Genomic DNA, 26493 nt, shown 5'->3' on the forward strand with positions numbered 1-26493 from the left:
GTAGCCCTCAGCATCACCCCCATTTTACAGATGGGGAAACCAAGGCTCGGAGGAGCAAGGTGACAGCCTCAGGCTTAACAAAATGGTAGAGCTGGGATTTGTGCCTGAGCCGTCCTGGTTTTAACTCCCCTGCTTATCACCTTCACCTTGTAGCAGAGGAAACAGCCTCAGAATTTAGGCACCGGCGTGGGGTCGCCCAGCTAGACCCTGGTGCAGCTGGGATTGGGTCCGGGTCTCCGGCCAGATCCCGGGCTGCTGGGACTCTGTGTATGGACTCCCTTGCTGGGCCTCTCTGTCCCCATCTGTGCAGGATGGGCTGGTGCCCGGGTCACAGATGCTGGGGTGGGTCGGGGCTGGTCTTGGGGAGCGGGAGTGTGCAGAGGGAGGCCTGTCGGGGTGGGGGAGGAGTGGGGTGCTCCAGTAGTGTGCAGAAGTCCTGATCTCCCTTCAGGACCAGGTCAGCGGGAACCACCCCTCCCGCCTGCGTTGCTGGACTCATTGGAATATCCCCTGGGCCCCCGGTGACAAATCTCTTTCACCATCTCTTGACCCAGACAGTTAATTGCTTCTGGCGATCAATTGTTGGTTCTGTGACACCCCTGCTCTCCCCGGCAGCCCCTGGCCCTGCCCTGCAGCCACGAATGGCCCAGACCCTGCTCCTGGGCAGGGAAGCTTGGGGCAGGGTGGGAGGCTCTGCAGTGGTTTTCCCTTCCAGCTGACCGTCAGGCAGCCTCCTCCCGGGGGACCCAGCAGCTGGCATTGTAGGGCCCTTGGCCTGTGCTCCTACAGGGTGGAAACTGAATTAGCTTTACAGAGAGCCTATGATGGGGCCTCTGAGGGACTTTCAGAGGCTTCTGGAAGTTTCCACCCCATGCAGTCCCCTGTGCCCCATTCCCAGAAAGCCCACTCTCTTATCTCCCACCCCTCAGGGGATTCCCAGGTGGAGGTGATGTGTGGTTAGAGTGGATGCTTGGATGCAAATCTTAGCTGTGGGAACCCTGGGTACACTTTCTTGCCTCTCTGCCTCATTGCCCCCATCTGTAAAATGGGGAGAGTCATAGTAACTCGTGTGTACGGTGGTTGTAAGAATTAAACCAGTTAGTAATTGACAGGGCTTAGCACGGTGCCCACGCAGTGAAAGCCTCAGGGGAGCTCCAGGTGTCTGCAGCTGGCGATGCCGCTGGTGGACAGACAGGTAGACGGACAAATGGCTTCTCCGTGCTGCCGTCTTGGGCCTCCGCAGGCCTCGGAGCGAAGCCCCTGGCCCTCCCGGCCTGATCTGTGCTGCCTGCCCTGACTTGGCCTGTGCTGGGCCGGGAGCCAGGCTGCCGACACCCGTGTGGCCCGAGCCCCCGTCTGCCCCCCTTCCCTCCAGAAACGGTCGATATCCTGGCTCCTTCCTGGCGTCTAATTGCTCTTGTCGGCTGCTGTCTCCGCAGATGGCCCCACGCCCCGTAGCGAGGAGGCGGGCGGGAGGTTTCTGAGCAGTGTGTTCTGGGGCCAGATTGAGAGTGGAGTGGGGGGAGAACGGGGCAGCCGAGGGAGGACGCCCGGGCCCCCATCTCCCTGCCCCTCCCTGACTGTGCCATCTCGGGCAGGTTGCTGAACTTCTTTGGGCCTCAGTTTCCCCATCTGTGAAATGGGGTCAGGATAGACGGCCCAGGACCTGGCACACGGTGACTGTGCACGCAGGAGGGGCTATTATTATTGCTGTGGTGACCATCGTGGTGGTTTGGCCTGTGATCAGCGCAGGTCTCTTTTGGGAGCCCGGATAGGTGGACTGGGGGCTGGGGGGCCTGCGGGCAGGGTCAGTGCAGATCCTCATTCTCCTCCTGACGGTGTGCCCCCCTTGGATGGGCCTGAGCCCCCTGGAGTGGGGCTGTGGCCCCCATGGTTGGATGGGCTGTGCCCCCTTTGGGTGGGCCCATGTGTCCCTCTCTGATGGGCCACAGCCCCTCCTCCCCTCTTGTCCTCCCCCAGGCCCTGTCCACTCACATCCACACTGGCTGTGGCCTTGGCTTTGCTGCGCCACTGCCCTGCCCCCACGCCCCGGCAGTCGCCGGCTGCTGCAGGCTGGTGGGGAATCAGAGACCTGGGTGAACTCTCCACGATTGCCTCTCCGCAGCTTCAAGGAGAGCCGGCCTCAGCTGTCACTTGAGAAGGAAAATAAAATATCCCAGTGGCTTCTAAGTGGAAGAGCTGCCTCCCTCCCGCTCTGGCTGTCTGGGCTGCTTGCTACGACAGTGACAGGGAAGGGCCACACCCGGTCCCAGGGGACAGGGGAGACTTCCCTGTTCATCGGGTGTGAAGAGACGTGTCTGGCAGACCCAGGCAGCTCTGGGAGGGGCGTTAGGTCCCCCACACCCTAACACCTCAGGACCCTGGCCTGCTCCTGCCCTGGGTGCCTGGGTCACACTGTACCTGAAGTCCCCAAATCCAGCCTGCAGAGATGGCTTCCGGAAGTTATGCCTGCCCACTGGGGGCAATGCCCGGATCTGCGGGATCGCGTTTAGGGCATCGGTAGAACACGTTTCGTGGCTTTTGCTCATCTTGGCCTCGTATGGTTCACGCTGCCACATGGAGGCTCACGTGGGCATCACTTCCCTTTCCTCAAAGTGGCGGGCATTGCAGCAGCCCCTGGGCCCTGGATGATTTTGTAGAACTTGACCTGTGCCCACTGAGGGGGTTTGAGATGGGAAGGCAGGGGCTGCAGGTGGAGGAGCATCTTTTCTCCAAGGCTGGCTCGGGGACCTGGTTCCAGCCCGGACGGTCCTGGGCAGGGACCTTGTCCCAGCCTCCCGGGCTCATTGGCAGATTGGTCGAACTTGACCTGTGCCCACTGAGGGGGTTGAGATGGGACAGCGGGAGCTGCAGGTGGAGCGTCTCCTCTCCGAGGGCTGGTGCCGAGGCTCCTGGGCTGGCGCGGCAGAGCCTGGCGGGGGGTCCTGCCCTGGGAGAAGGTGATGACTGGGGAGGGCTATTGTGGGTGAGTTGTGGCTCCTGCTTCTCGTCAGGCGCTGGCTTCTGGCCTCTGCACTGACTGGGGAGAGAATCATGGAGAACCCGCCCCTGGGGGTGGGGTGGGGAACCACTGAAGTGGGTGGCAGCCTGGCTGTGTGATCCCCTCTTGGAGCCTCAGTCTGTCCATCCAGGAAATGGGTAGCAGCAGCTCAGGAGGCTGCAGGGAGGGTTAAGTCGGGTTCCTGCTGCCCGGCTCAGGGTCTGAGAACATAGGGTAAGGGTACCACTAACAGTAACAGCGCTCAGCCCTGTGTGCACGGTTAAGGCCGCCTGGGTGCCCGTCCTGACTTCTCTCATCAGCTGTATAACCCCTGGGACAAGTGACTCAACCCGCCCCCCCAAGTCTCAGTTTCCTCATCTGTAAAATGGGGATAATAACATAACCTACCTGGGGACTTCCTTGGCAGTCCAGTGGTTAACACTCCACGCTTCCACAGCAGGGGGCACAGGTTCGATCCCTGGTCAGGGAACTAAGATCCCTCATGCCATGCGGCGCGGGCAAAAAAAAAAAAGCTCTGTAGACTTTTAAAAAAATAATAATAAAATAAATAAAATAGCCTACCTGGAAGGTTGTCGAGAGTTAAATGAGTATGTAAAGGCTCAGCTTGGTGTCCTCACAGGAGTAACTAAACGCTAGTCATGGCCACTGTTATTATTGCCGTTGTTGTTGGTTTTGTGACTGCAGCCAGATTGCATGTAGCTGAGTATGAGGGAGTGTGGGCTGCCTGGAGGAGGAGGCCGTTGGGCTTGTGAGTGTAGGTGGGACTCGCATGGGTATGGGAGGCGCATGGGGGGCTTTTCAGCGGTGGGGAGTGCGGGGATTGGGTGAAAGATGGCAGGCAGGTCCAGGCCTCCCCCAGTGCCTTCTGTGATCCTGGCCCCACTGTGCACCGGGCACTGTGTTAAGTCTGTTGTGAGTCGGCTGGGCCCACTGTGTGCCAGGCCTTCTCTCAGCCCTGCTGTCAGCTGCACCTCACAGCGTAGGCCCTACTGTGCTGAACCCTCCTCTGTATGCAGTCTCTTTTACTCTGAGCCTCACCCTGCTGTTCCCACTGTGCATCTGCCTTTGCGTCAGGCCTTGTGGCCTCAGTGAGGGATAAGGCAGGCCCTTTCCTGGAAGGCTCAGGGTCTGCTGGAGGTGGCCAGGCAGAGTTTTTGGGTGAGATGGCAGTGAGGGCCAGGATATGACTGGACTAACTGGAAAGGCTTATAACATCGAGGGGAGGGGAGAGGACATCATAAGCTGGGCTTTGAGGGATGTGTAGGAGTTCTTTGGAGAGACAACTTGCTATCACTTATACCAGGGCAAATTGTGGGCACAGACCTGTCTGATACGGGTCTGTTTGGCTGTGAAATGAGCACACTGGGGAGGAATCTGCCAGGGTCCCTGGGAGTGGGGGTGGGTCAGGGGATTCAAGAAAGCGTTCATGTCCCAGCTTTTTTCTTTTGCTTCCAGCTGAGAGACTTGGGACAGGTGACCATTCCATGCCTCAGTTTCTCTGTTTCCCCATTTCTCTTGGAGTGTTGCTGTGAGGGTCCTGAAGTGGGGAGATGCAGAAAGCGCTTACTGTGATTAATAAGCTTGTTGAGGTCTACGCTGTGCCAGGCGCTGCTCTAAGGGGCTCTGCTGTATTAACTCATTTAGTGGTCACAGCAGCCCTTCGAAGGGACACTGTTACCATCCCTCAGTTTATAGACAGCGAAATAGAAGCACGGGGAGATGAAGTGACTTGGGCGTCCAGTGCAGGACTGGCCGAGCCAGGACTGGCACCCCGGCTGCCTCTGTCACTGCCTTGCCCGTCTGCAGGCACTGCGGGGGCTCTATCAACACCCCTCTCCTTCTCACACCTGGAAAGTGTGCCTCCTGGGGCCCTGCCGAGGGTATGGCCCACGTGGCTGGAGGCCCAGAGGAGGCTGGGCTGGGAGGGAGGATTTGTTCTGAGCCCTGGCCTGTGCAATCACTTTTAGCAACCTGCCCAGGAGCAGGTGGAGGCAAAGGCCCGGTGTTGCTAGGGCCTCCAGGGGCCAGTGGGGTCGGGGCCTTGCCTCTGGGTGGCTATAACACAGCCTGGTGGGAAAGGTTTGGAGGTACTGAGGTTCAGCTACAAAGCACTTGCCTGGCACTGAGACTTCAGCCCTCAGGTTCTGACCTTAGGAGAGACTCCAGTGCAGAGAGAGGCTGAGGCTTGGCCTGGGGAAGAGGACACCACCTCCATGGAGCCGACAGGGATTGACACGGAAGTGTCCTCCCTGGCCATGCCTCACGCTGTTCTACTTGGTCATGCGTTAGATCCGAATGTGCCCCTCCCCTCCCGTGGCCTCGCCCTGGAAACAAAACCCAGGCCGGTATCGCCCCCCGCCTCGCCCCGTCCACCACCGCTTCCAGTTTAGCTGGGTCCTGTCTCCAGGCCTCTGCATTTGCTGCGCCTTCCTCCTTATCTCTTCAGCCCTGGGCTCCAGTGTCACCTCCTGGGAGACCCTACCTGTCTTCTAGTCCTCCCCCATCCCCCATCACGCCTGTCATTCATTGCAGGTTTATGCTGGTTTATGTCTGTTACTTCAGTCACTGCCCTTTGACGTCGTCTGGCTCTTTTCTTTTTTCTTCCTCTTTATTTTATTTTTTTATTTTTGGCCTCGCCACACAGCTCTGGGATCGAAGTTCCCGGACCAGGGATTGAACCCTGTGCCCTTGGCAGTGAAAGCTTGGAGTCCTAACTACTGGACCATCAGGGAATTCCCCATCTTGCTCTTTTCTTGATGTATCTGTGTGGTGTTTGAGTGTGGGTAGGTGTGACTGTGTCCCCCGAGGACCCTTGTCTTTCGTATTCATGGCTCCATCCCTGTGCAGGGGCTCTGTCAAGCTTGTCAACTGGCCAAAGGTTGATGCTGGTATCCCAGTCAAAGCTGGACAGCTCTCTGGGTTTGAACCCAACTGGCTCTGCCCTCCTGCACCTGTGTGGCCTTGGACTGCTAGCTTCCTGTCTCCGAGCGGGGTGGATGGACACTTTGGGTCAGCCTCTGTGGCTGGGGTAATCTGGGTGGGCTTCCTGGAGGAGGAAAAAGGCAGTGTTATGCTGGTGCTGGGAAGGCAGAGGAGGGGGTGGGAGGGCAAATGGCAGAGTTGAGGGCCAAAGCTCTGAGGGGGGCCTGATGGGGCTTGTTTGGGGGCTTGGTGCCATGTGGGGGCAGGTCTCAGCCCGTGGGCCCTGGGGAGCTGTTGAAGTGCTTAAGGGAGGGTTACCGAGGGCCTGGGGGAGGGGAACCCTTGGAAGCCGTCCTCTTTCCTCTATCTGCTTTGCTGGGCAACCAGTCTGGTCAGCCCCCCTTCCTTCCCTCCCCCACTCTCTCCCCCAGGGGTTGGGGGAGAGGAGGTTGTGGCTGGGATTCAGCAGTTGGGCTGGGCCACGACAGGACCATGGCTGGAAACACGGTGCGGGGGGCTGGCTCCCCCGCGGAGCCTTCCTGGGCCAAGCGCGTGTGTGTGGGCGTGCGTGGGAGCACAGTGTGCGCAGGCATGCACGAGTGTGAACAAGTGAGTGAATGAGGCCGTGAGTATGTGCGTGTGTGACTGCGGATGTGCAGCAGTGTCCGCACGAGCGTGGCTGAGACCTTGAATGAGAGGGTCTGCTCCCTGGCTTGAGCCCCTCGCACGGGGGTCAGAGCCGCCCCCCTCCTAGGAGGCCCAGGGACCCGGGGACCTTCAGGGCCCACGGAGGTCCCACTGGGTGCAGCTCTGCTTAGGGAGCTGTTGAGCCCCCTCCCTGCTGGGGGTGCCCGGGGTCAGCCTGGGAGTGGCCACCTCCCCACTCCCGCTCTCCTTGTTCACGCTCAAGGAGGGTCCCCCCACCAGTGCCCTGGCTCCCGAGGCTTAAAGCGCTTGGACCTGGGTTCAAATCCTGGTTCTTTCCCTTCCCTTCCTGACCTTGAGTGAGTTACTGCTGAACATCGGCTTCCTGGCCTGGAAACAGAAGCCCCCATCCCTCCCTCCCTCCCTCCCTCCCGGGGTGGTTGTGAGGATTACGTGAGGTACCCGGGAAGCAGCCCGAGCACAGCAAGGCCGCAGGAAGTGCATGTGGTTCTCCTTCCCTCCCCCACCCAGAGTGGTCGCTGTCCAAGCCGGGAGCCCAGCACAGCCGCCAAGGCTCCCCTTCCATCCCTCGCCCGCCCGCGTGAATTCTACTTGCAAAATGCTCTCCATCCCATCCACTTGTCCCGCTTCCACCCTCACCCATCCTCCACTCCACAGCCCGAATGCACTCTCCAAATTCCGGTGGGACTTGTCCCTTCTCTGCATGCGAAACCCTCCTAAGGGTCTCCCTGCCCCTGGGAATAAAATCCCAATCCGAGGGGCCCTGCGGCGATCAGCCCTGCCCCCCCGGTTCACACACACACTCACTCCGCTCCGCTTCCTTCCAGCCTCCGTGCTGTGATCAGCTGTTCTCTGCCCGCATCCCCCATCCTCTCGCCAAGCGCACCTTTCACCTTCCTCCGTGGGGCACAGCGTGGCCGTCGCTTCTCCTGGGAAGTCCCCAAGTTTTCTAGGCTGGGAACTGCTCTCTGGACCTGCGTGTTGTGGGCATTGCTGGGAGATGCTCTGTATGGCCCCCTGGGGCCGGCCCAGGCCGGTCTTGACCTCACGCCATCAGGTGCTTTGTGTCCATTGGGGGACTGCAGGGGGGACTGGCTGGGGCTGGGAGATGGTGGGAAGCAGGTGGGGTCTGATCTCCCAACCCTTCCACAGTGGTGCCTGGGGAGAGCGCCCAGCCACCTGACCCCGCCTGAGCCCTTTGCAGGACCTGCTGCAGGGGGCTGGCCACAGAGGCTTCTGGGAAGCTGGGATGGCTACGGAGACATGCCTGGGCCTCCCTGTTTCCAGCCTTCCTGCAGGGCCCTGTCTCTGGAGCTGCCACAGATGGCAGGACAAGTGTCAAGCCTGGAGGCACTGTAGCGAAAAAAACCTTAAAAGGACAGGAAAGAAGGGGCAGGGTCCTTCCCCATGTGCCGCCTGCAGCTGCCCCTTTTAGGGTTCCTTGGGGTCTTGGAGCTTAGCTGCCAGCCCCTGCCTTGGGGTCATAGAACGCCCCGCAGGAACTGACTGCTGCTAGTGAGCCCACGCTGGCTCTGAAAGCACTTTACCTCCACGGCATCCCTGTAAGGTCGGTGTTTTTAATGTATCATCGTTCCCATTTTTAAAAATGAAAAAAAATTTTTTTGGCCACGCCATGTAACTTGCGGGATCTCAGTTCCCCAACCAGGTATCAGACCCGGGTCCTCGGCAGTGAAAGCGCGGAGTCCTAACCACTAGACCACCAGGGAAGTCCCCCTCGTTTCCATTTTAGAGATGAAGAAACTGAGGTTCAGAGAGGTGAAGCTACTTGTCCCAGGGTGCACAGCTAGGAAGGGCAGAGCCCAGATTTGAACTCAGGGAGCCTGGGCCCAGAGCCTGAGCCCTGCATGCAGCTGTCTCAGCCTTGTGAGAGCCGGAAGCCGCAGCTCCACTCGCCTTTGATCCCTGGGTGGGGGCAAGGGGTGCAGAAGGGGTTCCCTAAATGTCCACTCGAGGCTGAGATGTTTGCGAATGGACGGGTCTTGGAGACAGCCGTGGGGAGTGGGCCCATTTTCTGGATGGGAAAACCAAGGTCAGAGACTCCAAGGTCACAGCCGTTAGTAGAGGAGCTGGGACCACAGCCAGGGTTTTGATCTCTCTCTAGTGGTCTGCCCATTACTATTTGTTTACTTGTTCTTTTTCTTGCAGAAGCTAACACAATAAAGAATGCATAGGGACTTCCCTGGCTGTCCAGTGGTTAAGACTCCACACTCCCAATGCAGGGGGCAGGGATTCAATCCCCGGTTGGGGAACTAAGATCCTACGTGCCGCACAGCACAGCCAAAAAAAAAAAAAAAAAAGAATGCATAAACATGTGGCTGCAGATTAATGAATAATTTTAAGGAGTCACATGCGGTCTTCTTTCCAGAGGTGCTTAACATCCTAACTTTTGTGGGAATCATCTTTCTGTTCTAGTGTGACTGCCCCTGCAGACCTCTCTACTCGTGAAAGTAGAGTCTTGCCATTCCCAGAATCTTATAAATGGAATCCTCGCGTGTGCTTAGCCTCTGAGTCTGACATCCCTCCATGTGGTTGTGTGTCTGTAGTTTGTCCCATTTTATCGTGGGGTAGTATTCCATGGTATGGATGTACCGCTGTTTGTTTATCCCTTCATCTATGGATGGACTGTGTTCAGTTTTTTGTGATTATGAATAAAGCTGTTATGAACTTTCATGTACACATCTTTGTAGGAGCATATGTTTTCATTTTTCTTGGGTAAATACCCAGCAATGGAGTTGCTGGGTCACATGGTCACCCAAATGTATGTTTAACTTGGTAAGAAACTGCCAAGCTGTTTTCCAAAGTAGTTGCACATTTTGCACTGAAGTAGTGACGTCTGAGAATTCCAGTTGCTCTGCATCCTCGTCAGCACTTGGCATTGTCTGTCTTATTTTAGCCATCCAGGTGGGTGCGTAGTGGTCTCTTAGTTTGCACTTTCCTGATGACTAATGATATTGACCATCTTTTCATGTGCTTATTGGCCATTTCTATATCCACTTCTGTGAAGTTCTATCAAGTCTTTTTGCCCATTTTTCTGTTGGGTTGATTGGCTCTTATTTATTTGTGAGCGTGCTTTTTATATTCTGGACACTAGTGTTTATTGTGCTGGTTTTGACTTTGAATGGTGACTCAGAAATTCTTGAACGAGAGTCGTAGGCCCACCCCTCCATCAGGTGTCACTTACTGACTTTTCATAGGGTCCCCTGGGAAGTTAATGGGGGATTTTCACAGCGACAGTGTGATCTGGGCCCGGGGTCCCCTGGGGGCTTGGCTGGGGTGTGAGCTGCCTTTATAACCACATAGTTCAGATTGGAATCCCAGCTCTGTGACTTCCTAGCTGTGGGACCTGGGGCGTGAGACTTTGATTCTCTGAACCTCAGTTTCCCCCTCTGTCAAATGGGGTAGCAGTACCACCTCATGGGGTTGTCGTGGAGAAACACTTGGCCTGATGTACACAGTGCCCCAAGTCCAGGCCAGTGGGCCTTGCCGTCTCTACCTGCACATTGATGTGGTCATACCTTAGCCCATGGGGATGCTGTGATCCTTGCTAACAAGACCCGTGTTTTCCCCTGCAGGTCCCCCAGAGTCTTTGAGGACACAGCGTTGCTGGTGGCTGTTTCTGGTAGGTTCACATCTATCCCTCCTTGCTGTCTCCAGCGGGTTCGTGTTGCTGGGACCTTCTCGTGGACAGGGGGTTGGCAGTTGCTGGGGTGCCAGGTTCTGTTGGCGGATGTGGTGGTGGGCTCTGTGTGGCCTTGTGGGGTGGGGTCTGGGCAGCAGTGTTGCCCAGGGTGGAGGTTGTGGGTTCCCCCGGGATGGGGTATTTTCTGGCTGAGTGCACTGATGTACAGATGGTGCCTGGGAGAAGGGGTTGTCCCAGCAGTGCAGCTGTGTGACAGTGGGTTTTCTCTGTCTCTGGGGTTCATGGCCACATTGCTTCTGTGCCCTGATGCTGGGCTGCAGGCTCAGAGAGGGCGGAGCCTGTGTGCTGGCCCTCGAGTTGGGATGTTGGACGTTGGAGGAGGCCCTCGAGCCAGACACCTGTGTGCCACCGTGGTCGCCGTGCCCAGCAGGGGAGCTGGGGTTCCAGTCCCGGCACTGCCACTTTCATGCTGGGCGCCCAGGACAAGTCACTCATCTCCCTGTGCCTCCATTTCCCTGTCTGTAAACTGGGGTAATGAGTGTCCCCTCGTAGGGTTGCTGCGACAATTAAATGAGCTGATAGGGAGCAGCGCCTGGCACAGAGGAGCTGCTCAAAAGCCCATCACCACAGTGCTTTTCACGTCACTGTGTCTTGTGCCCCTCACAGCGGTGCTCCAAAATGGGCTGTTATCCTCATTTTATAAAAGGGGAAACCGACGCACAGGTGGGTCACCTGTGCCACGTCTCAGCTGGAAGCAAAGAGCGGGGGCTAATTCTTTGACTCTCCCAGGGAACCTGGCAGATTCCTCCCCAATGCACCCATTTTGCAGCCAAGCAGACTGAGGCCCCTGTGGAGCTGGTCTATGCCCACTGCCCTCCCTGTCCCCCCGCCGACCTGGTACATCTGACGGCAGGGGTCTCCCCAGAAAGCTTCTCTATCAGGGGGAGTGGAGAGCGGTCCTAGGGGCACTGGCAGAGTTTGGGGTTTCAGGGAGAGGGAAGGCAGTCCAGGTGAGAGTCAGTGGGGTGGGCACAGGCTTGTTTGTTTTTTGTTTGTTTTGTTTTTGTTTTGTTTTTTTGGCCACGTGGTGCGGCTTGTGGAGTCTTAGTTCCCCGACCAGGGATCAAACCCAGGCCCCAGCAGTGAGAGCGCCATGGAATTCCCAGCACAGGCTTGGAGGAGGGGATTCAGGTACTGGCCTGGCTGGTGGTAGAGGGAGGCATCTTTTATTTTATATTCTTTTTAACCAGGAGAGGCAAGTGGTCCCAGGCGGGGACCCTGGAGCCTGGTTGCCTGAGTGCATATCTCTGTCTGCCGCTTGTGATTTGCGTGACCTTGGGCAGGGTCCCGAGCCACCCAGTGCCTCAGTTTTCCCATCTGTAAAATGGGGATGGAATCAAATCCCCCCACAGAGCTGGTGATCGTTGCTGAGATTTTTGGTTTCTGTATTTTTTTTGAAGCAGCCGGGAGCCCTGGCAGAGGAGGGAGCTGAATCTGCGGGTCCCCTCCCTGTGTCTTGTCCTTGCCCCCGCGGGGACAGGGTGACCAGCTGACCCAGGCCTGGGAGAGGCAGTCATGTGGTCAGAGACCCCCCTGTGGGCGTGGTGAGGAAATGCCCCACCCCCACCCCCCACCCCCCAGGCTTCTGGAGAGTCAGGCAATTTGGGGAAGCAGTGGAAACACATCTGGAGGGCATGTGGGGTGCCTAGCCCCTGTCCGTGCCAGTGAGGAAGGGCTCGTCAGTGGGTGCAGCTGCTGGGGCGCAGGCACTGGCCCCCCGCAAATGACAGCTTGACCCCTTGCTGGCTCTGTGTCACCGAGCACTGTTCAGCTGCTGGGGCTCGGGACGTGGGGCGTGGGCTGCTGCGAGCACCAGTACTTAGTAGGTAGGAAGCGCTCACTCAGCGCTCCCAGCATCTTTCTTTACCTCTTACCGACTGAGCTGTTCTTCTAGGGCTGGGAAGGGTTATCAGCCAGGCCTGGCCCCAAGGAAGGCCGGAGGAGGGTCTGAGGAGCCCCCAGCCCAACCCTTGGCGTCCACGATGGGGTCTCTCTGCTTAGCACTTCTGACTGCTGTTCCCTCATCAGGGCCACACCTGTGCGGTAGGGACTGCAGGGCAGCGTCCTGGGAGGGACAGTGGGGGGAGGTGGTTACCTGTGCAACCCCATTTTGCAGAGGGGCAAACTGAGGCTGAGAGATAGGAAGGGGCCTCCCTGAGGCTGCAGCGCCGAGAAGCAGGTTAGGGGCGGGTTTCAGTCCTTGTCTGTGACACCCAGCCGTGGACTGGCGTCCTGGGTCTCTGGGGTGGTTCTGCAGTGGGCGGGCCTCCTGCAGACCTGGGTGCAAATCCCAGGGGGCTGAGACACTTCTGTGCCTTGGCTTCCTCGTCTGTCAAATGCTTGTCCTCCAAGGATTGCTGAGGGCACTACTGGGCACGTCCTGGCTCAGGACCGGCTGCTATTGGGAGATTTTAATTTTCTTCATTCATTGAACGATTCTTCCTAAAGCACCTACTGTGTGCTGGGCCCTTTTCTGGGTGCTGGAGATAGAGCTGGGAATAAGCTGGACAAGAATCCCGTCCTCCCTGGGTGAGGCAGACAGTTCACAAGTCAGATACGTAGTGTGCCCTTCGGTGGGGAGCGCTGGGGTGAAGCACCAGCAGAGAGGGGGTTTGGGGAGTGTGTGGGTGATCTGGGGGTTGCCGTTTCAAATGGGGGGGTCAGGGTGGGCCTCCCTGAGAAGGTGGCATTTGAGCAAAGACCTGCAGGAGGAGGCAAGGGAGCCTGCAGGTCTCTGGAGGAAGGGTTTCCCAGGCAGAGGGAACAGCCCGTGCAAAGGCCCTGAGGCTGTGTGGAATGGGCCTCCTGGATTGCAGGAGTCTGCATGAGTCAGGCCTTGCTCCTTTGTTCCTGAGCCTTTGGGGGCCCCCAGTAGGCAGGAGGGAGGGACAGCCTTGGAGGTTGCCTGCTTCCGGAGCCAGGCCCTGGGCCCCACAGAGATGGGTTTTATCTTGGAACATGGGGGACACCGGTGGTGGCCCCCCCAAAGTGATCAGCCCAGCCGGGTTTTCTACCTGGCGTTCTCGGTGCCTTGGAAGTTGGAAGGGAGGCGGCCTTGCCTGGGGTGATCTTCCCTCCTTCTCCTCTGCCTCTCGGTCCTCCATCCATCTGCACCGCAGACCTAACGGAGAGCCTTCCTCCTGTGGCTGTTATCCGCTTGTCACTCCAGTGGGCCACCCGAGGACGATAAAAGGGCTTTTTGTCTGCAAGCACTTAGTTTCCTCCTCTGGGGCGATCCATCACGTCTGAGGGAGGCCGAGGCAGACAGACGGGGGAGGGGGCGGAGGGGGTCCCTCCCCCTGCCGAGGACTCCAGTGCTCTGAGGAGAGCCCCCTGGCAGGACCCAAGGGGCTCCTCAGCCCAGAGACAAGGCCTGTCTGGGGACAGGCAGGGGCGTCTGGCAGCGGGACCACCGGGGGGCATGGAGGCCGGGCAGATGCTTTGGGTTCCCCTCCTGAAGGCAAAGGCACAATATGGACCCCACATGGGAGGCCTTTTGAGACCCTCCTCATCTTGGGGGGGTGGCTGGGCTGGGTCTGGTGGACCCGGAGTCAGGGGCAGGGGAGCAGGCACTTCTGAGAAAGAACCACAGTAAGAGGCAGAAGGGGAGACGTGTGCGGGTCAAGGAGGACAGAAGTCCTGGGTGATCATGTAACAGCAGCAAACACTTCAACACTGCACTGTCCTTATGCCCATTCTACAGATGAGGAAACGGAGGCACAGGGAGGTGATGTGACGTCCCCTGTGTGCAAGTGGCAGAGGGAGCCCAGCTCCAGAATCTTTTGTGAGGGTGGCGGTCCTGGGAGGAGGTGGCGTGTAGGCTTTGACCCTGCGGTGGTGGAGGTGGTGGAGGGGAGCGCTGGGTATCCTGGGCGGGGGAGCTGTGTGAGTGCAGGGCACCGTGGGAAAGTGGGGTTTGCCCCAGCCTTGAACCTCTCCCAGCATGGTGCCTGGTAGCAAAGAGAGGAGGGGGGAGGGGTTGGGGGTGGGTGGAGGCTGAAGGTGGATGGGAGGGGGGCGGCCGGGCTTTCTGGATCCCCTGGGGACGGCGGGGGACGTTCACAGGGCTGGGATGGGCAGAATCACACCTCTCTGGACTCTATTTGCCCCACCTGGGCAGTGGGTCGACGAGCTCTGCCCCTAGTTGGGGGGACGCTGGTCCCTTCATTGGGTGGAGGAGGAGAATGTATGGGTGGTTCTCTCTCCTTCCAGCTCAGGATGCTCAGCCCTGGGCAAGCTGTCCTTCCCCCTCCTTCCCCCCACTTCCCCTCCTCCCTGCATCCCCCACCTCTCCCTCCTCCTTCTTTTCCCTTCCCCTCCCCTTCCCGCAGCCCCCCTCCTTCTCCCCACAGGCCACCCTCAAATGACAGCAATTAATGGTACCTCTGATGGCGGGCTGGGAGGACGAGGCTGACAGTTGAGCGCGTCTGTCTGCGGCTGGCCCTCTAATCGGGCCCGAGGGACGCCCCTCCTGCCATGGCTGCCAGGCGCTGCCTACCTGCTCCATCACTCCCAGGGCAGCAGCAGCCGCCTTCAGACAGGCGCATGGGAGCTGGCACAGAGCCCCTCAGTCCCTGAAGCCCCCTCCCTGCCGTCCTTTTCCTATTGTCTTTTTCCTTACGTAAATGAGTGGGCTCTGGGGTGACCCTGTCCTGCCCCAGTTGGTGTATATGTGATGGCCTGACTGCCAGGACGCCCCTTCTCCATCAGGATGTCTTCTCTGCCGGCCAGCTCCTGTCCCCAAGTGACCTCTAGGGCATACTGTCCCGCCCTCAGGGCCAGCTCCTCTCCACAGGGCCCTCATCCTTTTGTGTCCGCTCTCCCGGGAGGAGTGAGTTGGGTGGAGTCAAGGAGACTTGTCCTGTCCTGGACAGCAGGCATCAGTTAAATGCTGGAACCCTGGCAGTCTGGACCCTTCAGTGGTGGAGGCAGCTACCCAGGCTGGGAGTCTTGTGGCCGGGGGCTTATGTATGGTGGGGGGACAAGAAGCCTGGCCAGCCCTGTCCACACTGGGCCTGGAGCTTGCCCGTTCATCATTTAGCAGCAGCAGTAACGAGGCCCCTGCTGTATGCCGGAGCCTGCAGCAGGTAGTTTTACCTTGGTTCATTTTAGTGTACAGTAACTCCCCAAGGACCATGCTACTTATAACCCTGCTTTTGTAGATGACAGGCAGAGAGGCAAAGTGATTTGCCCTAAATGACCCAGGAAGGAAGGGCTAAATCTGGGATTCAGTCCTTACCTGACTTGTCCAGGGCTCATAAATCAGGGGCTTTGGGGGAACTTGAGGGGCAGTGAAGGAACCAGCAGACCTGACCTGGGCATGGGGATTGGAGTTAGTGGTGTTAATAATATATGTATATATTCTTCTGTTATAGTTAAAAAAAAAAAAAGCCTATTGAGATGTAATTAACCTGTAATAAGATACACCCATTTTAAAGGTTCATTTCCGTGAGTTTTGACAAATGTAAACATTCCTATAACCACCACCATCAGGTTGTAGAGTGTCTCCAGCACCCCCAAAAGAATCTCCACCCACCCTGCACCAGAAGCAACCACTGATCTGCTGTCATAGAGGTTATAGAATCTTCTAGATTTTCATAATAAAATTATCATAAAGTATGTACTTTTTGGTGTTTGGGTTCTTTCACTCTGCGTGAAGCTTTTGAGATTCACTTGTCATTGTGTGCATATATGATTCCATTTGTTTATCAGTTCATGAGCTGATGGACCTTTAGGTTGCTTCTAGTTCTTGGCTATTAATGAATGAAGCTAGAAAGTCTTTAAACCACTTTGCTTTTTCTTGCCTTATTGCATTGGCTGAGGCCACAGGGTAGCAATAACTAGCAGCAGTTGGGGGTTTTAGGGTTAGCTAGCTTGTGAGTGTTGTTCTTAATAATCCCATCTGACAGTTGAGGAAAGTGAGGGTCTGAGAAGTCAGGTGACTTATCAAAGGTCATTTGGCGAGAGCTGGGTGCTTTCTCCTTCTCCAAGCTGGGAAGTACCAGCCCCACTGGGTGCACCGATGTGCTCGCTGGTCCAGAGGGTCACGTCAGGAATTGGTGACAGGGTGGCGGTGCCTAGAATCACCCTTCTTCCCCCTGGGTTTCCTCTGCTGGAGAGATGAAGGTGTAAAGGATGTTTTGCACCTTCCACCTTCCAGGCTGGCACTGAGCACTGTTGAGTGAATGTCAGGCTTTGTGTCTCAGTCACGGAGGTCTTCTGGGGAGGTATTTTGGGGCGAGGCAGGAGCATGGGGAGTGGGGGTAGGGACAGAGGAGGGGGTCCCCTCCTCCCTCGCCCGAGGGGTGTTAGCCAAGATGACTTTTCAGAGAAGGAGGACTGTAAATTAAATAAGCAATCCCGTAAATAAATAAGTAATGAAGTTAGTGGGGTGCCTAATTACATCAAATTCATAATTATGGATGGATGCCTGCCCGATAATTGTACTTGTTTTTAATCTTCAGCTCTGACATGTATCTCTTTCCGTCTGATAGGAATCCCTGCCCCCAGCTGGAGGGAGGAGGGAGGCGCTGCCTTTCTGGGCTCCCAGTGAGAGCTGGGTGGTGGTGGTCCCCCAGACACCAGGGATCCCGGTGGACTTGTGTCTTTATCCTGCAGTTGGGTTTCGAAACCTTTTGAAATTGCAGCAAATGACAGCAATAACAGTAACAGCGTTTATCACAGTAATCACGTTGCACTTTACCTGTTATAGTTTATATAATCTTCCAACCCCCCTGTGAAGTAGGGATCGTTGTCATTCCTACTTTACAGATGAAGAAACTGAGGAGCAAAGAGCTTAAGTGACTTGCCTGAGGTCACACAACCAGTGAGTTTCGAACCCAGTCTGTCTGCCCCAGAGCCCGCATCCTTCCAGGTCTTCTGACTTAGCCTCCAGGTCCTCTTGTGTGGGTTACCTGGAGCGCTGTCTCTGCTGAGCGTGTGCCCTTTGAGGGAGATGCTAACTTAGGGTGGCTCAAGGCACCCAGAGGCTTAAATGCTGAAAAGATCAGCTCATTCCTTCCAGGACTGCCGTAAATCCAAACAGAAACCATTCTGAACCATGAAATAAAATTTTGTTTCATTTAATGACAAAGCAAAAGCCCATTTGCAGAAATTAAAATAGCCTCTTTCTAGATCTTCTCTTTCTTTTTTTGTGACTTTGATTTGCTGTCTCTTTGGACACTCGTTGTCCTGCCTGTGATAATGATCGTTAGACCCATTTTCCAGATGAGGAAACTGAGGCTCAGTGAGGTGGAGGGACTTGAGTGAGGTCACACAGCAGGTGGGTGCTGGGGCCGGCATTCTAACCAGCTCTTACCACCTGGTTTGGGGCCACATCAGGTCCCCGGCATGGAGGGGTCTGCCTCTCCTGTCCGAGAAGTGAAGGGCCTGTGCATGCCAGAGGCTAGCTTCGCTGGGGTCCTTGCTGTGCTGGGTGGCCAGGAGACCAGCTGCACCCGTATCATTTAGGGGACAGAAAGGATGGCAGTGGCTGGAGGGGCAGTATCGTTCTCACACGCCATCTACGCAGACCCCAGACCCCCAGCCAAAGTCACTGCCTCTTTCACGGTGTGCCCTGTGTCTCAGACATCTGACCCTGGCAGGGGCAGTGGGGCCTGAGCCCTTGGGATGCCCTTGGCTTGCCCAGGCCTCCACCAGGAGTTGCCCCACTGCAGACTGCAGTGAGGGAGCATGTTTCACTTTCTGGGGTGCCCGATGGGGCCTGCATTTTTGGGAGTCAGCAGGGGCTGCAGCTTGGGCTGGTGTGGGGCATGTACACCCTTGTGCTGACTTCAGTCTCATGGGGTTTGGGGGCTCTCCTGCCCCTCCCTGTAGCCTGGGACGGAGAGGGGAGTTGAGGACGGACTCACATGAGGAATTGTGTGTGTCCCTGTTGCTCCTGAGGGTTGGAGCAATCCGGGGAGGCTGCCTGGAAGAGCTGGAACAAGCACATTGAATGAATAATAACAAACATACCTTGTAGGAACTCCTGCGTAAAGCACTTCAAACAGGACCAGGCACAGAGCAAATACTGCATTTATTACCCAAGCCAATATTTCCTGACTTCTTGCTTGCCTTAGTGCTATGTGAGAGTTTGCCATTATCATTATTATTAACCCTGTAATTTCTAATGATTCCTGCACATTTACTTTATGCCAGGCTGTGTTCTAAATGTATCATGTACATTCACTAATGTACTTCCTGAGGCAGCCCTACGAGGTAGGGGCTAGTATTATCATCCCCATTTTGTATGTAAGGATGCTGTGGGCGCAGAGAGGTTAAGTGGCTTCTCCAAGGTCACACAGCTGGCAGCTGGCAGAACTGGGATTTGAACCCAGGAAGCTTGACTCCACAGCACCTGCTGTTGATTATGGGGTCTGCAGGCACCACCTGCAGCCCTCCCTGAGCCTGGAGCCAGAATGAATCCCTTGGCAGCGCTGCACCGGCGGTGGGCCAGCCTCCCCGTGTAACATAGGGCCCTCAGGCATGCAACAGCTGCTCTGGGCTGGTCAGGACTGGTCAGGACATGAGGGTCTGCTTCCTGCCTCCTTGCAGCCAGCCTGGTGTCCCCATGGCCTCCTGGGAGTGGGGTGTGATACACAGCAAACAAGACACCAGGGCCTCGCCTTGTGGATCCCACAGACTGATGGGGACATGGGCAGTACAATAAACAAACATGCTACTGCAAGGCAGGGAAATGCTGGTTGTGGAATAACGCAGGGTGGGACGACCCTGCTTTCTGGGGGGCTCGTCTTAGGTAGAGGAATCAAGGGTGGTCTCTGAGGAGGTGGCAGTTGAACTGAGACCTGGACCATAAGAAGGAACCAGACCTATGCAAGGAAGAGGGATGAGCCAGCTAGGTGTGTGTGTGTGTGGGGGGGGGAACAGCATGTGCAAAGGCCCTGGGGTCATGATGTTTCAGGAATGTTGAGAGCCAGGGGCAGCAGGAGTAGTTCTCTGGATCTGAGGCTGTTCTATAGACCTCAGGGGTTGGGTCCTTTACCACATTTAAGGCAGAAATCAAGTTTAGTGGCTTTTGTTTCTCCCGTTTGTTCTTTTGCTGGTTGATTAATTTACATTTATTGGGCACTGGAATGTTCTGGATGTTTGTAGGCCGCTGGGGTCAGAGTGATGGAATTCAGGCATGGTTCGTGCCTTTGAGGAGTTTAGTGTCCAGAGGGAGAGGGTCAGTTAAGCAGTAAGGGTCATGTGGCCAGAGTTCAGGCTGTATCACTGGAGCGTAACAAGTTTCGAATTTGCCTGTGGTCGGGACGGGCTTCTTTGGACAAGTATCAATTGAGGCGAGACCTGAGGGTGATTAGTTAGGGCTCCTGAGTTGTGGTGGAGACACATTCAGGTTTAGGCCACAAGGAGGAACTGATGGGAGCTCCTAATGGCAAAGTCCAGGGTAGGACAAGTTCAGGCATGGCTGGATCCAGGGGCTCAAAGCACACCTTGGAGAGCTGGCTCTGTCTCAGCTCTGCTTCCTTCTGTGTGGGCCTTCTTCTCAGGCAGGTTCATGCCACCAGCACAGCAAGCCAGGGGGGAGGGAGAGTCACCTGCAGCCCCAAGAATGGCACTCGCTTCTCTTTGCCACTTCCTTGCCAAGTGAGGCCTTCAGTGGTTGTTCAGCTATTTTTAACACTGGGGGTGGGGGGTGGCCAAGGTGAGGGAAAGGAGTGTCCCAAACTCAGACGCAGTCTGAGGAAAAGGAATGAGGCAAAAGGGAGGGGTGGGGATTGTGGCTAACTGGCATGCTGGATATTCTGATTTTTTTTCCAAGAGAACCTGGAAATCTGGATTTTATAAGCAATGTCCTAATTTAAAAAACATTATGTGTGCCAGAAAGAGCTTGCCTGTTGGCCGCAGCTGGCTGTCATCATTCTGCGGCCTCTGTTCTTAGCTGCGACTTTCATCTCAAAATATTTTGTCCTTCGTGATCTGGGCAAGACCGGTCCAGGGAATGTCACAGATGGTCCCAAGACTTGAGAATTCACGTTTAATGCCTCCAGAGAGACACCATTTCCAAAGGTGGAGGCCTGAGGCTGCAGAATTTCTCCCAGAGCCCTCCAGAGGAGCTCAGCGTGTTCTGAGAGATAGTAAACCCTAGTGGTTAGTGATGTAGATTTGGGCATCCCCTCCCCCCGCCCCCGCCGTGTTCAAATCCTGACTTTGCCACTACTAGCTGTGTGTCCTCGGGCAAGTCACTTCACCTCTCTGTTCCTTCGTTTCCCCATCTGTAAAATGGGGATGATAACACCCCGTGGGATTGCTGTGAGGCATCGAGGAGCACACAGGTGTGACACCTGTTCCCCCCAGTGCCTGGCACATTGCGAGTGTGTGTCCCTGGTCTGGGGTCATTTGTTCTTCCTGGGTTGGGTTCCGGCATCTGGCTGGTGGCGGCCAGGAGCTTTTCTGGACACCTCCTCCTTCCTCTGCTGCCCAGGCGTGGGCTCCCCTGCCCCAGCCGTCGTTGCCAGTTGCTCTGTGCCCTTGGCTGCAGGATGGCACTGCCATTCGATGTGAGCAATTAGCCCTGCCTGCGGCCAGCTCACAGCTGCTGGGGGTGGGAGCGGCACCTTTTTCAAATAAAAAGAGGGACTTCCCTGGTGGTGCAGTGGTTAAGAATCCTCCCGCCAATGCAGGGAACATGGGTTCGAGGCCCGGTCTGGGAGGATCCCATGTGCCGCGGAGCAGCTAAGCCCGTGCGCCAGAACTACTGAGCCTGCGCTCTAGAGCCTGTGAGCCACAACTACTGAGCCCGCATGCCACAACTACTGAAGCCCGCGCGCCTAGAGCCCGTGCTCCGCAACGAGAGAAGCCATCACGATGAGAAGCCCTCGCACCGCAGTGAAGAGTAGCCCCCGCTCGCCGCAACTAGAGAAAGCCTGCGCGCAGCCATAAAAATAAATGAATAAATGAAAAAAACAGCACACGGGAAGCCAGCCCTAAGGGACAGTTCACTACCTTTAGCCACAACTGCCAAGGGGTTAACTGTGATGCTTTTGTGCCTGGAAGAAGTAATGAAGTGCAGTGCATTTGGTCTGGGGAAGTCTCCGTTCAGGGGCAAAGGCTTCCCCCATCAGGGAGGCCTCTTTCCTGCCAACTGCCTGTGAGTGGCTCATGGGTACGTCTTTCAGGGAAGGGGGTCTGGGTTCTTTGGGGTCTGTTCTTGTCTGGCTCAGGCCGGGAGAGGGCCAGCTGCAGGGGGCCCCCGGGAGAGGGGATGGATGATTTCCTCGAGATGCTCAAGCGTTTGCCCCTGCAGCTTCCAGCCTGGTCCCCTGGAATCCATGTGGAAAGGAGAGGAGGAGATGAGGGATGTTTCCCGGCATTTGGTGCTGCTGAATTGGGAGTCTTGATTGTGACAGTGGCTTGAGCTGTGGTCCCGCAAAGAAATATCCACTTGGAACGTGTGAATGTGACCTCATTGGGACAAAGGGTCTTTGCAGATGTGATCAAGTTAATGGTCTAAGATGAGATCATCCTAGATTCGGGTGGGCCCTAAATCTGATGACAAAAGTCCTTATAAGAGAAGACGCACTGGGGAGCAGGCCATGTGAAGATAGAGGCAGAGAGGGGAGTGATGTGGCCACAAGCCAAGGAAGCCTGGTACCACCAGGAGCTGGAAGATGCAAGGAAGGATCCTCCCCAGGAGCCTTTGGGGGGAACACAGCTCTGCTGACACCTTGATTTGGGGCAGCTGGCCTCCCGCACTGTGAAAGAACACCCTGCTCTCGCTTCAAGCTGTCCAGTCTGTAGTAATTTGTTTCAGCAGCCGTAGGAAACTAATGCAGTTGTGAATTTTATTTATTTATTTATTTTTTTGTTTTTGTTTTTGTGTTTTTTTTTTGCGGTACGCGGGCCTCTCACCGTTGTGGCCTCTCCCGTTGTGGAGCACAGGCTCCGGACGCGCAGGCTCAGCGGCCATGGCTCACGGGCCCATCCTCTCCATGGCATGTGGGATCTTCCGGGACCGGGACACGAGCCTGCGTCCCCTGCATCGGCAGGCGGACTCTCAACTGCTGCGCCACCAGGGAAGCCTTGAATTTTACTTTAATCACACGTAAAGATCTGTTTGTGGACTCTGAAGACCTACACGATCCCTAGGCTGACCTTCCCTGCCGTGCTGCGCCGGCAGCTGGCTGCTCCTGGAAACTCACCAAGTGCGATGCAGCCTTACCTGAGGGCCTTTGCCCTGGCTGTTTCCTTGGCTCGGATACTATTCTCTGAGAAGTTTCCACGCCTGTCTCTCTTACTCCATCCAGGCCACTGTCGAGCCGTCACCACCTCAGAAACCACCAGTCCATAGCTGCTGTCACTCCTTGAATTTCATCGCATCTTTATCTGTGGCTGAATTCCTCACGTTTCCCCAGGTTACCCCCACGAGGGCAGGGATCTTCGTCTTGTTCCTGCTTATTCTTTGTGCCCAATGCCTATCGCTGGCACTCCATAAATGTTCGCTGAATGCCTGATGTCTCCAGGCCTGAGGTCAGGGACTCTTAAAGGTAGACACGGCTTTCAGAAGATCAGTAAACTGGACTGGAACGGTGGCCATTCAACCAAACCAACGTTTTATTTATTTTGAATTGAGGCGAAATTCACATCACGTAAAATTAACCATTTGAAAGTGTACAGTTCATTGGGTTTTTTTAGTATGTAAACAAGGTTGGGACTTCCCTGGTGGCGCAGTGGTGAAGAATCCACCTGCCAACGCAGGGGACACGGGTTCGATCCCTGGTCTGGGAAGATTGCATGTGCGCCACAACTACTGAGCCTGCATGCTGCAACTACTGAAGCCTGCGCGCCTACAGCCCGTGCTCCGCAACAAGAGAAGCCACCGCAATGTGAAGCCCGAGCACTGCAATAAAGAGTAGTCCCCGCTCGCTGCAACTAGGGAAAGCCCGTGCACAGCAAAGAAGACCCAACACACCCATAAATAAATAAATAAATAATCAAACAAACAGACATTGTACAGGGACTTCCCTGGTGGTCCAGTGGTTAAGACTCTGCGCTTCCACTGCAGGGGGCACGGGTTCAATCCCTGGTCAGGGGACTAAGATCCTGCAAGCCACGCGCATGGCAACCACAAAAACCCAAAGAAAACAAAAACAAAAAAACCAATGCTGTCAACCAACTCCTCTGTCTACTTCTCAAATATCTCCATCACCCCAAAAGGGGACTCTGAACCCAACAGCACTCACTGCCCATCCTGCCTCCTCGCAGCCCCTGGCAGCCACCAGTTGGCTTTGTCTCTCTGGATTTGCCAGTTCTGGACATTTCATATAAATGGGATCATACAAAACGTGACCTTTTGTGTCTGGCCTCTCGCACTTGCCATTGATGTTTTTGAGGTTCGTCCACGTGGTAGCATGAATCAGTACTTCATTCCTTTTTATGGCTGAAGAATCTCTCATTGTGCGGATGGACATCCACAGAATCATCTTGTAAGTGGCTTTTCAGATGAGGAAACCTAGGCTGCCCAGGGAGGGGGTAGTCACCGCCCAAATCTGGGAGCACTGGGGTTCAGTAAAGGAGAGGAAGAGGTAAAAACACAGCTGGACGTTTCTAGCTCTTTCTCTCTTTCTCATCCCCCAGCCCCCACCCTGCTCCCAACCTTTTTTTTAAACTTAATTAATTAATTAAATTTTGGCTGCGTTGGGTCTTGGTCGCCGCGCACGGGCTTTCTCTAGTTGCAGCGAGCGGGGGCTACTCTTCGTTGCGGTGCGCGGGCTTCACAGGCTCTAGGCGCGTGGGCCTCAGTAGTTGCAGCACGCGGGCTCAGTAGTTGTGGCTCGCGGGCTCTAGAGCGCAGGCTCAGTAGTTGTGGCGCACGGGCTTAGTTGCTCCGGAACATGTGGGATCTTCCCAGACCAGGGCTCGAACCTGTGTCCTCTGCATTGGCAGGCGGATTCTTCACCACTGCGCCACCAGGGAAGTCCCCCTGCTTCCAACCCTATCTCGGAGCCTGGCCGGGTCAGGAGGCAGCCACGTGGGGAGGGAGTGAGTGGGGATCCCTTCCACCTGGAGCTGGATGCTGAGTGGGAGCTGTGACTGTGGGTCTCCTCTGGTCCCTTGAGCCCCCCCAGAGATGTAGTTTCTCTTAACCCTGACAGAGACAACAGGCAGGTGTGCCCCATTTCAGAGCTGAGCAGACTGATGTCTGCAGAGGTTGGGGGTCTTACCCAGGGCCACTTGGTCTAGGGACCCCTCCTGCCTCTTTTTGGGGACCCCATGCTTCTGTGGCCCCCATCACAGTGTATCCTGTAACGTCTTCACTTATCTTTCCCACCGTCCAAAGCTTTGCCCGAAGACAGGTTCCTAGAAGTACACGTTGGCGAATCTTGGTTTTTTTCAGAGCACCGAGGGGTGCTCACCCTCAGAGACGTGGGGGACGAGGCCTTCTTTGGCTAAGCAGACGACCACAGACTAACTTATTCCGAATGTGAACTTGGTTTTGGTGACTGGCTCTGCCTAGAGTGGGCTGCCAGGGGCTGTTTCTGGTTTTTGATGGTTTGCCATCCTCATAGAGTCACTCAGCAAACCATTTGCTACCCAGCTTCTTGGAGGAGAGACACAAAAAGTGACCCCGGAATGACACAGCCCAGTGTCCAACCTGCCCAAAGCATAAATAGCTCTGGTGGGGTTGTGGATGTGTTACTGCTGATTCCAGGGCCGGCCTCTGAGGAAGTCTGGGTGCAGGTCTGTGTCCAAAGAAACAGAAAAGAACAAAAGGAACCCGTGTGTTCTGAGCCTGCTGCTTTGGGCCCCGCCGCCTGCCCGTGTTTTGGTGGGGCCGGTTTGGCCCGTTCCTGAGCTTCATGGCCTCCTGGCAGTCAGGGTGAAAGTCGATGGGTGGGATCTTTGGTCTAAAAATAATAGCTTTTGGTCGCTCACGTCTTTCTGTGCCTTGTTTTCCTCACCTGTAAAAGAAGGCAGATCTGTAGAATTCTTCCATAATACTCTGGGAGAGGCTGGAGGATGAGCTGATGAAAGTCAGCACACATGTGGCCTCCACGGGGGCCTCTTCACAGGTCACCTAGTGGCCATTCCAGTCCCCCGGCCAGTTCAGTGGCCAAGGACCTTTGTCACATACAAATGTGATCTGCCCCAAACACTCTATGAATCCCTGCTGACTATACCCAATGGCAGGGTTGATGCAAGCCAGATTTGCCTGGTTCAAACCTCAGCTCAGCCACTTTCCAGCTGTGTGACCTTGGGCAAGCCACTTGACCTCTCTGGGCCTGTTTCCTTCTTTGTATATTGGGTGCCCCTGCCTTTTGTTGTGCTGTCCTGAGGACAGATGGGTTAACACGTGAAGTGCTTACACAGCGCTGGACACACAGTACGTGTTACCGTTAACTGTCGTTGTCATTATTATTTTGGGGAGGGTCTCCAGTCCACGGAGTTCCGTGATTTGCCCAGAGTTCTCATGCTGTTCCTCCCCCACTCCTCTCCCATCGCTCCCTGACCTTGACTTCTAACGCTCTCCCCGCTTCACCACTGCACTCGGCCACACCATTTTTCTCTGTGCTTTTGCAAGACACCGAACTCCATCCGGTCTCCAGACCTTTGCAGTTGCTGTGCCTTCCGCCTGTGCTGCCCGTGCCCGCATCTGTATCCCGTGGGACCCCTCGGCATCGCTCAGGATGCCGTTTCAGGCAAACAGCATTGGGCCCAACTCCTGGTTGCTGGGGGCAGGGGAGCGAGCCTGGAGATCCCTCTGGAGCTTCCCCTGACACCTCATCGCTGGCGCCCGGAGCGCTGGGGGAGCAGAGCAGAGCCTGCCCGGCTGCAGATGGGAAACTGACACCCAGAGAAGCTCAGACCTGTCTCTGAGTCACACAGCTAGTTGCAGCCAAAGTTCAGACCCCTGGCTGACCACCAAGCCGTCCATTTTGGACTGTGTGCGTGTGTGTGTGTGTGTGACTGTCTTTTTTTACCCTCTGGGCCTGTCACTGGTACAACCCTGGTTCAGAATACCAATGTGAGGGGGTCATGTTTGCTTTTCCTGAGATGACAAGGGCAGAAATATATTAAAGACAGAGCCTGCCCAGTGGCCATGTCACCCTGGAGACTGGAGGGCCGGGAAGGGACGGGGCAGCGGCTTGGGTTCACGCCGGGTCCAGGCTGGGCCGGCCATGCTGCCCTCTGGGTGGAC

The 26493-nt window shown here is 56.1% G+C and overlaps 1 protein-coding gene across 7 annotated transcripts in view; it reads left to right on the plus strand.

The window, feature by feature from the left end:
• Nucleotides 1-26493, plus strand: part of NCOR2 (nuclear receptor corepressor 2) — a 221872-nt gene that overhangs the window by 20094 nt on the left and 175285 nt on the right. For all 7 annotated transcript variants that reach the window (XM_060027888.1, XM_060027889.1, XM_060027890.1 and 4 more), the window contains exon 2: nt 10204-10250. The gene's annotated coding sequence lies outside the window, so the exon portion shown is untranslated. The remainder of the gene's footprint in view (nt 1-10203; nt 10251-26493) is intronic.

This window comes from Delphinus delphis, chromosome 13, assembly GCF_949987515.2.
Source record: "Delphinus delphis chromosome 13, mDelDel1.2, whole genome shotgun sequence".
Taxonomy (NCBI): Eukaryota; Metazoa; Chordata; class Mammalia; order Artiodactyla; family Delphinidae; genus Delphinus; species Delphinus delphis.